Raw genomic sequence first — 10,598 nt, 5'->3', positions numbered from 1 at the left:
CCTGCTGACTGATCAAATCTCCCCTGCTCCAAACCATGGAGAGTAGAGTTAGAGCTTATGAATATATAGTGTTCGTGAATTTAATTTCCTATGGTAGAATCAAAATAAGAATTTGATCGACAAGGGTCTGCCCGATAGCATGCTGGGAGAGTAATTCTGGAAAAAAAGTAGTAAAACTCTTTATTTGTGGCACTGATTACTGTGGTATAAATACTCCCTCCTTGACCAACTGAAGCGACCAATGTGATGTCACTGAATGTGTAGCTGGGGAGACACGCACACAGTGGGCTCTCACCAGCCTGTAGAAGCAGAGCACAGAGTGTGCTCTTAGGAATGTGCTCTGGAGGTTCTAACGAGCCCATTTAACTTTATGTATATGTTTTTGTGTGAAACAAGGAGAGTTGGGGAGGAAGAAACAGATGTCTTTCAATCTTCTACCTGCCCCTTGGCCCATCCTCACTGACAAAACCTCTTCTCTTTCCAGAGGACTAGGGTGAGGGAGAAGGCAGCTGGGTAGAGAATGGCGGGGGTGGGGTGGGGTGGGGTTCTTATGGCAAGGCAGGAGAGCTGATGTCCACCTGCCCAAGCAGAGAGGATTTAGAGGGCAAGACGGGGAGCTCTGGGTCATCTCCTTCCAAAGAAGATCTTGTCCAGTTAGTATTTAGATGATAGTCATGGGCATCTACTTCTTAGAATTCTGTTAACCTTCCATCCTATTTTACTAGCACCAGGCAGGGCTGTAGATAACTAGTAGTAAAAGCTAAATGAAAGTCTGAAAGAGGTGCTTGCGCTTATTTCAGAAACAGCAGGAGACGAAAAGTTGGGAAATAGCATTGTGCCCTAGCAGTTCTTAGTGGGGAAAACGCAGGTGGCAGCTGGTGCAGGCCAGCTGGGACTAGCTGCAGGAAGGACGTGGGGAAGATGGGGTCTGACCTGAGACGGGGGTGGGGGCTCACTGGCAGGAGGTCCCGTTCTCAAATTCTCCAACTACCTCCTCTCATTCTGTGTCCTCAGGGGACCCCTCACTCCTCCGCAGGACTTAGCGAAGCTTGGAGGCTGGCTGTACTAGGATGTAAGCTTCCCAAAGACCGGGATTTTACATTTCTGGTTCTCTGCTAGATTCTCAATGTGTACAACACTGCCTAGCACACAGGGTTTATTGGGAGCTCGTTTTATGAATAAAGGATTGAATGATGCTTCCTTAGGAACATCTGGGTAGTTGCTTAAAAATGAACAGATTGACACAACCATAAAGCCAGTAAGAAGATGAGTGGTGGCCAAGGCTTCAGGGCAAAAGCGGGGGAGGAATGAAGAGGTGGAACACAGGAGAAACTGAGGGCAATGAAACTACTCTGTATGACATGTGACATTATGCATGTGTCAAAACCCACTAAAGAAGAGTGAGCTCTAACGTCAACTATGGACTTTAGATAATATTAATATGTCAATACTGGTTCAACTGTACCAAATGTGCTTCTCCTGCAAGATGTTAATAATAGGGGAAACTGTGGGTGTGGGGAGAGGAGGTATATATACATGGGAACGAACTCCATGCTTTCTGCTCCATTTTTCTATAAATTTAAAACTGCTCTATGGGGGTGCCTGGGTGGCGCAGTCGGTTAAGCGTCCGACTTCAGCCAGGTCCCGATCTCGCGGTCTGTGAGTTCGAGCCCCGCGTCGGGCTCTGGGCTGATGGCTCAGAGCCTGGAGCCTGTTTCCGATTCTGTGTCTCCCTCTCTCTCTGCCCCTCCCCCGTTCATGCTCTGTCTCTCTCTGTCCCAAATATAAATAAACGTTGAAAAAAAAATTAAAAAAAAAACTGCTCTAAAAGATAAAATTCACTAATTAAAAATGAATGGATCAACTTCCAATCATCAAAATTGTTATTTCTGAATCACAGAGGACATTTTAGGTTATAAGGGGCCATGAAATGGAAACAAAACTAACGGTTAGTCCCCGTGTTGAGTCTGAGAATCAATGGATGCTCTGTGTTATGTTCTTTCAGTTTCTCAGAATCCGCAACCCTTTTTCTCAGAATTATTTTCCATTTTATCTATTCTTAGATAGAGCCTAACTATGTCTAGGCATCATAATTAATGAAGCCAGAAGAGTACAGTTATGCTGCCTTATAATAAAATCTGCTAGCCCTTCAATGATAAATTTGTAAACCTAAGTACAAACAGTTTATTCTGATACTATCACAATGCACCACCATAAAATGGTACCATTTATCTCCACCACTTTTTACAATATGCTAAGCTGGAGAATAAACAGATATAGCTTAACCTTTCTACAAATATATTTTGGAAGTACAGTGTCAGTAAAGCCGTGACCCTTTACTTTTTTACTTGCTCCTTCCTGTAAGCCCAAACAGGGAGGGGAACCTTTCCATCTAGTGCCCCACCCTGCATCAAGGCTCCTGCACAGCCAGCAAGATGAGTCAAAACCACATTCAAAACCTAAACGAGAGGCCTGCGTGAGTGCTTTCGGTAGCCCTGGACCCAAAGACAGGAAGCAGAAAAGGAACCCATCTGAGTCTGCTGTCACCACCAGCTTGGGGTGGCCAGGCCACTGACAGGTCTAGATATTAGCCCGGGGAAAAATCTGGGCTTAACTCTGGCTCATGTTAGTGAATTCATGTGTTCAAATCCCAGGCTCAGTTCCAGAGCCACACACAACCCCTTTATTCAGCCAAGTGGTAAGACATGCCATTGTTCATGGGTTGCGGGGGTGGGGGGTTTAGGCAAGTCATTCTGGGGAGGTCAGCTGAAACAATGCAAAGTGGATGCCTTGCTGCTGTAGCTGGTCACGTGGAAAACACACACACACACACACACACACACACATACACACACACACACACACACACACGGAGCACACATGCCCAGTAAGTCTTTCACATATTCAAACACTGCTGATATCTGTAAGTGGTCAGACCCTTACCAATCTCAAAACACCATGATCACATACACTCGCTCCCATAAAATGCAGTGAAAAGTAAGTAGAAAGCAACTTCTTTCAGTTGGGCATCAGCCGTCGACTTTCTGTTAGGGCCATAATTTTACAAATAGACCCACAGTTTTAGCTTGTAGAGAGTTACTATGTATGGGTGAAGAGGCAAAGAGACCTGAGAGGCTGGCTAAGCTCACACAAGCAGCTGGGTGATGTCCCCCTGGACATAAGCCCCACAAAGGTCATGTGTGAAAAGCTAAAATGGTAAATGTGAAATTTCTGGATGTGAGGCATCCCCTGTATACAGGTACTTAATCTCAACCTATTTTTCCAATCAGTAATTTGATGATGAATATCGGAGTTTCTTTCTTTAACGAAATAGTGTTTTCACAAACAAGTCACCGTGCTCAGAACAAAATAGTCCCGCTTTCCTGATTTTTCTTAAACCTAGTAATGCTTTTACACACACACAAAAGTCTATCGACAATATATTAAACACGCCTGGCATATACTCACTCCTGCTAAGGTAACATGCTAACCGCTTAGATGTCTGTCCCAACTTTTAACTTCAACCTTTCGCTCATCCACTCGCTGACACGGCTGATGAAGATTTTAATTTAGAATGGACAAACTGTATACCACATTTACAAATTTTGTTCTTTCTGCTTTTTATATATTCTCTCCCCAACAGTAACTGCTTTTTTAAAAATGTGGATTTTGAGGTCTTTTAAAATTTGTTATATTAAATCAAAGTCAGCTCACTGATAGATTTAAAATTTGATGGCAGAGCCTATGATCTACTTGGTTCAGGGGTCATACGTGTGATTTGCCTTGATGTCCCAACATTTAAAGAAGATTATTAGGAAAGCTTTAAAATGAGAGCAACTGTGCATTAAGAATCCAAATCTCAGGTGATGGCAACCCCATTCTTCCAGTTCCTGAAGCCTACACCCTTGGAGTCACCCCTGAGGCCTCCCTTTCGGTCACACGCCACAGCCACAGTCGGCAAATCCAGCTGGAACTACCTCCAAAACACATCCTCAATCCAGCTGGTTCTTGTTCGCATCCCTGCGCCTGGTCTGGTCACAGCCACCGTCTCCCACTGGGGCTAACACAGAGGCAGGACAGACCCTGCCTCTATCTTTACTGCCGACCATCCTATTTCCCTTCTGGTTCTCTTGGAAATGCCTGATAAGAGCTAAAACTCTTTCCTGGGTTAAGACATCATGGTAAGAAAATGCAACAGATATGACCTGTTAGCCTTCCTTTTGGACTGTGACCTTATTCATTTACAAGAGACCCAGATTTGTGAAAGCCAATCATCTTGTGTATACAATTGTAGTCCTTTTTAAGAAGAAATCAGTCTGTTAAGGAACACTCCTGACAGGAGTAAGAGTGAGGTGACTACACAGACCTCGGCTTAAAAATGAGGCATGATTTCTGAGTTATTGCACCCGGAAGAAACTGTTCTTTCAATCTTGATTTGATTCTCTGATAAGACCAGCCTGGCAAGGCTCAGCATATACTCCCTCCTGCTAAGGTGCAGGCGGGCCCCTTAGATGCCTGTCTCAACTTTTTTTTTTTTAATGTTTATTTTTTGAAACAGAGAGAGAGAGAGACAGAGTGTGAGTGGGGCAGAGAGAGGGAGACACAAAATCCGAAGCAGGCTCCAGGCTCTGAGCTGTCAGCACAGAGAGCGACGAGGGGCTCAAACTCACAAACCACGAGATCATGACCTGCGCGGAAGTCCCAATGCTTCTTTTCCTAAAAGTGATAGCAAGTGATTGAGACATAAGATGTAAACGAAGGAGCATGATATTCCCATTGAAGTTTGGTATTTGATCTTTCAAGGGCTCAAACTTTCTCAGAGGTGTGATAACACCGGCTTTGAATGCATTACTAGCCAGAGACTACACTGAGGCAAGTCTAGGCCACAGATGATTCTTGTCCCAGAGATCAAAAGTCAAACCACACCTCCTTAGCTATCATAGAAATCCCTTCATAGAATCATAATTCATATCATACTTTTGGCTTTTTATCAAAGGGAGGGAGGAAGAGCCAAGATCCATATGAAGAATGTTTACATAACTTTTGTAAAATGTTGTCCATTATGTGTGACACCATTATGTTTATACAGACCTTGGTGACACATTCCTCTTACAGTTTAGTCCCAGGGGGAAAAAAAAAAAGGTCTCTGATGATAAATTTGTGCACCTCCTTGTATCATACGATGAGAACTACATAATCTATCATTTCTCTTTTTGTTAAGGCTACGAGGAATCTTGGGAGTAAAACTATCCTCAATCTATGTGTATGGTTATCTTCTCTAGCTACATGGCTTCAACATTCCCCAATGTCAGGATGCTACTATGAATGTGAACCATAATGTCCTGCAAATCCTTTTTTGGAAACTGGCAGGATATTGAAAAAAAAAAAAATCACCAGATCAATAAGCTCTTGTTATACTAAGTTTTCTGAACTCTAACCCCTCACTGTGTGTTAAAGCTGAGGAACACACATCATAACTTACGGACGAGCAGAACCTACTATTCAACTTCCTTTATAGGATTTTCTTCTATATTCAGAACACTTTCAAGCTTGAAAAACAAATCTTCATTCTTATGTATATTACAGATTTTATTCTCTAACATTTGATCAAACTTAATAAGCTTAAAGGCTGTATTCTCTGGACAGGCCAGGTCAAAAGCACATTTATAATCCTCAGCTGAAAGAGGCCAAATAAATAACTGGCTATCTTCTACTTTATTCTGAATTTTATACAACTTACCTAAAAGTCACCTCCCTATGTATTTTATGCACTGAGAAAAATCTGATGAAAAATTTAAGGTATGTTTTATTCTTTAAATAATTTTTAGAAAAAGTCCTTTTTAATGAAGGTCATTCTAAAGTTTAAAAACTAGCACTAAATAAGCACTAAATAAGATTACAACTTCTCTTTAAAATATAATCACTGGTAACTCACCGAGTGGGAGAAAAAATTTGCTGACCATTTATCTGATCATGGGTTAATATCCAGAATAATATGTAAGAACTCCTTCAACTCAGTAACAAAAAAGGCCAACTAAAAAAAGGGCAAGGGACTTGAATAGACGTTTCTGCAAAGAAGATATACAAATAGCATGGGAGGATGCTCACCATTGCTAGTCATAACAGAAATGCATGTGAAAATCACAATGAGATACTACCTCACACTCATTAGGATGGCTACTGTAAAAAACAAAAAGAAGAGAAAACAACAAGTGCTGATGAGAATGCTAAGAAATTTGGAAGCTCGTGCACTGCTGGAGGGAGCGTAAGATGGCACAGCTGTTATACAGAATAGTATGGAGGATCCTCAAAAAATTAAAAATAGATTTACCGTATGATCCCCCAATTCTACTTTTGGGTGTCTGGCCAGAAGTGACAGCAGGGTCTCAAAGAGATATCTGTACACCCATTTTCTTAGCAGCACTATTCATTCACAGTGGCCAAACGGTAGAAACAACCCAAGTGCCCATTAGTGAATGAATCAATAAACAAAACATGGCGTATACATACACAGAATATTATTCAACATTAAAAAAGAAGGGAATTCTGACACATGCTATAAAACACAGATGGACCTTGAGGACATTACACTAAGTGAAGCAAGTCAGTCATAAAAGGACACACATCCAATGATTTCATTCATATGAGGTCCCCAGAGAAGTCAAGTCATAGGGACAGAAAGACGTGTGGTTGCCAGGGGGCTAAAGCAAGGGGAACAAGGAGCTATCATTCACCAGGTATAGGTTTTAGTTTTGCAAGATAAAAAAGTTCTCAAGATGGGTTGCACAACAGTGTGAATGTACTAAACACTATTGAACTGCACACTTAAAAATGGTTAGGACTGTAGATTTTATGTTGTGTATATTTTACAATTAAAAATTTAAAAAAATCACCCGATATACAAGTATTTATGGAGCATCCTAGGTGTGCTGGAGGAAGTGAGGAGAAAAGACCAAAGGTTAGGCTCTCAGATAAGAAGCCACTGCACTAGTCCAAGCCAGGGCATGCTAAGTATCTAGTGAGGGCAAGAGCTGGAAGGAATAATCCATGGACGTTTTAAGGGAAGGACTATCAGAAGTCTGAAACATGAGGGCAGCCTCTGTGTTAAGCCAGCTCTTAATAAAAATCCTGGAACAGAGGCTGAATACTGGTGGAATGGTAAATGGGTAAGGAGAGAAACACAGAAGATAAGCCCAAAATACTGTATCTAACTCGGTATCCAGATGAATGGCTTACTTACTACAGATAGAAATGGTGCTGAAACAAGCACATTTAGAATCTGAGTAAGGGTTGATGGTGCTGGGGAAAGGGGAGGGCATAGGAGAGGCTGCTGAACTTGAGAAGAACCTTTGAGAGGGTAGTACTAACAAGCAGTCCCACTGCAGAAGCCAGTCGGATGGGGGGCTGGTGAGGAAATGGGCAGAGGAAGTGGAGGAAGCAGGTGTGGGCCACATGCTGGAGACCTTTGACACAGAAAGGCAGGAGGAAATGTGGACAGTAACCAGAAGGATTAGCTGGGCCAAGGGAAAAGACGTTTTACTCTTAAGAAAATGAAAACTGATCTTATCACGAGGTGGGAAGAAAGATGCCCAGACAACAGCAGAAAATGAAGAATCTTTGAGGTGACAATTGCTGGAGACAGGTCCTGGATGAGGCAAAAGAAAGGAAACAGGAAAAAACATAAGAACAGTGATGGATCCATCCAATGTTATAAGGTTATCTGAAAGATCCTTTGAAAGCCTGCGAGAGCGCGAGAATGCAGTGGGCTTTGAAACCAGACAGGCCTGGGTTTAAACTCCAGGTTATCACATACTGTATTCCTTTCTCCTCAATTCCTTATGTATAAAATGGGGGAGGATATTACCTTGTAGAGTTGTTCTGGATCACAATTGATTGATATGAAATACTTAGTCCTAACTTAGGGTATGGAATCAATAAATGGCCATTATTAGTCTTCTGCTAAAATTTAGGGCCAGTGGGAAGAATCTGAGGGGTCAAAAAGGTGAAGATTTGGAATCAGAATTGTACAAAAGTTCTAGGGAATGGAAACAGGGAGTACTGGAATTGCTGAACAGGACCGGAGGACCTGACTTCAGGTCTCCATGATTCCATCACATCTTCCTCTTGAAAGGCTCTCTCTTCTGGGAGAAGCATAGAAAGTAGAAGATGGCCTTGATGCAGGGTAGATGCATCAATGAGGAGGACAGAGACAGAACCTTAGGTAGGGAGACAGGGCACATAGCCAATGGTGGACTGTGGACCAGGGGAAACAGCAAGGGTTAAATAAGGACCAAGAGAAAAATGTAAAGGCAATTTGGTAATTGCGAAGTCCTATCAATGCAGACTATTATTATAGTTTTAGGTGCTTTTTAATTGATCAAAGTAAGGCTTCTGTCTTTCCTATGGCAGATTCATAGAAACTCCTTATTCTGAGACTGAATCTGATATACTACTAAAGGGTATACTTTCAGTTCAATGTATCAGCCAGGAGGCTCTTAGTAACAAAAGATGGGTCAAATTATTTGAAAACGGATGCACGTTCAATAAAATGACACTAGACATCATGACTTTATTTTCTATTCAGCACTGTAACAGAAACATCTGGAGGTGTCTGGTAAGAACTTTGCAACCCTCAGAACAGAGAAGACCTGGGTAATAAGAACTGGCAAGTCAGGGGCACCTGGGTGGCTCAGACAGGTGGGCGTCCGATTCTTGATCTTGGCTCAGGTCATGATCTCATGGTTTGTGGGTTCGAGCCCCCACACCGGGCTCTGTGCTGACAGCATGAGCCTGCTTGGGATTCCCCCCACCCTCTCTCTCTCCCTTCCTCTTTGTCCCTCCCCTGCTTATGTGTGCTTTCTCTCTCTCTCAAAAGTTAATTAAAAAAAAAAAAAAAAAGAATTGGCATGTCAATGCTATTTTTATTTCTTCATCAGTGTTGTTATACTTCTTATCCTTTACCAGGGGTCCATTATGGCTACAAATTAAAGTACAGTATGACTAAGAAGTAGAGCAACTTAAGACCACCCAGCGATCAAGACACATGATAGCAGCCAATGGTGTTCAGCTGAGTGACAGGCTGACAGGGTGACTGGCTCACAGGTGGACCTAATCTCCACCTTCCTGCCACCAGTACCCATTAAATGTACACCCTGGTGCTCAAGCTATTCCATTTGGTAAATATTTCTACATTAGGAAAAACTAAGAGAACAGCATTCACTCATAAAAATCACATAAAACCCTCAGAATTCCTCCCTGAACTCATAGTTGAAACACATTCTCTTAGGTAATAAGATACCCGTTTTCTATCTCAGATGACCTAAAATGGCTCTCTAAATATCCCAAATCTACCAGTTTCCACTTCACTTTGTTCTATTTAGATATGCTTTGACGGTGAACAACAAGGAACCTATTCCTCTGTTGAACATTAGATGTGGAACAGTATTAGCGAAAACTGACTTGGGACTGGCCGTGCAAAACCATCCTGCATCTTGAGCTCTGTCATGCTAAATGTGCATGTTTTGAAGGTGTAGAATTTATGAGACTTCTTTGACAGGGATGCTGAAACAGAAGGGATAAACAGTGGACCCTTGAACAATATAGGGGTGAGCGGCACCAACTCCCCGCATGGTCAAAAATCCACGGGCAACTTTCGACTCTCCCAAAACTTAACTACTAACTGCCGACTGTTGAGCAGAAGCTTTACTGATCATGTAAACAGTCCATCGACATGTATTTTTAAAATATGTGTTAATATTCTTACAATCAAGGAAGTCTGAGAAAAGAAAATGGTATTAAGAACATAGTAAGAGAAAATATATTTGCAGTGTATTGTACCAAAAAAAAAAAAAATCCATGTCTAAGTTCAAGGGTCAGCTGTAGTTATTCTCTCAGCAAACTAGTTTCAGTCACTTCATGTTTCCTTGTAGAAACTGTAATTCAGGTAACCCAGTTATTTCATGACTGGTTTGTGACAAGGAATGACTTAACAGTTCGACTAAGAATCCTTGACTATGTTTACTTTAAATCTTCAGTCTTTTGCTGCAACAGGTACTGGGGACAATATAAAAAGCATACAGGATTTGCTCTGATTTATGTTAATCTTCTGGTTTTGAGGAAGTGACTCTCGAAAGTTCTGCTTTACCAGACAGATGAAAAAACACACTTAGAACTGGAAGGGCCTCTGAGAGCCCACACGGTCCCCAGTGGGATGAAAGGGCAGAACCCGTCTTTGAAACTTTAGGGCAAAGTGGGGTGACTATGTTGTGAAATGATTTCTGTATTATTATTCTCTGGATTTTGCTTTAGCAAACATTGTATTTAATTTCATTTTCCGGTAATAAACTTCTTTCTGCTATAAAAATTCATTCATATCCATTGTTCTTATATTCATGCCTTTCTCTGTTGCCCTCATTTCTCTATCCAATGCTTTAAAACTAACAGACTTATGACTCCCATTGAAAAATGCAAATTTTGAGCTTTCTTCTTTAAATATTTTTAAAAAATCAGTCTTGGCTGACTTTCAAATGAAAATAACACAGCTTAGAAAACATCTCACTATAGACTATAGGAAAGATTCGGTTTTCATCAAGGGTATT

At 41.6% G+C, this 10,598-nt stretch overlaps 1 protein-coding gene across 4 annotated transcripts in view; it reads right to left on the bottom strand.

The window, feature by feature from the left end:
- The window catches only part of JPH1 (junctophilin 1), an 84,816-nt gene that overhangs the window by 25,528 nt on the left and 48,690 nt on the right, over window positions 1–10,598 (bottom strand). The window lies entirely within an intron of this gene.

The sequence above is a fragment of the Leopardus geoffroyi genome, chromosome C3 (genome assembly GCF_018350155.1).
Source record: "Leopardus geoffroyi isolate Oge1 chromosome C3, O.geoffroyi_Oge1_pat1.0, whole genome shotgun sequence".
Lineage (NCBI taxonomy): Eukaryota > Metazoa > Chordata > Mammalia > Carnivora > Felidae > Leopardus > Leopardus geoffroyi.
This window is presented reverse-complemented; position numbering and strand designations above follow the sequence as displayed.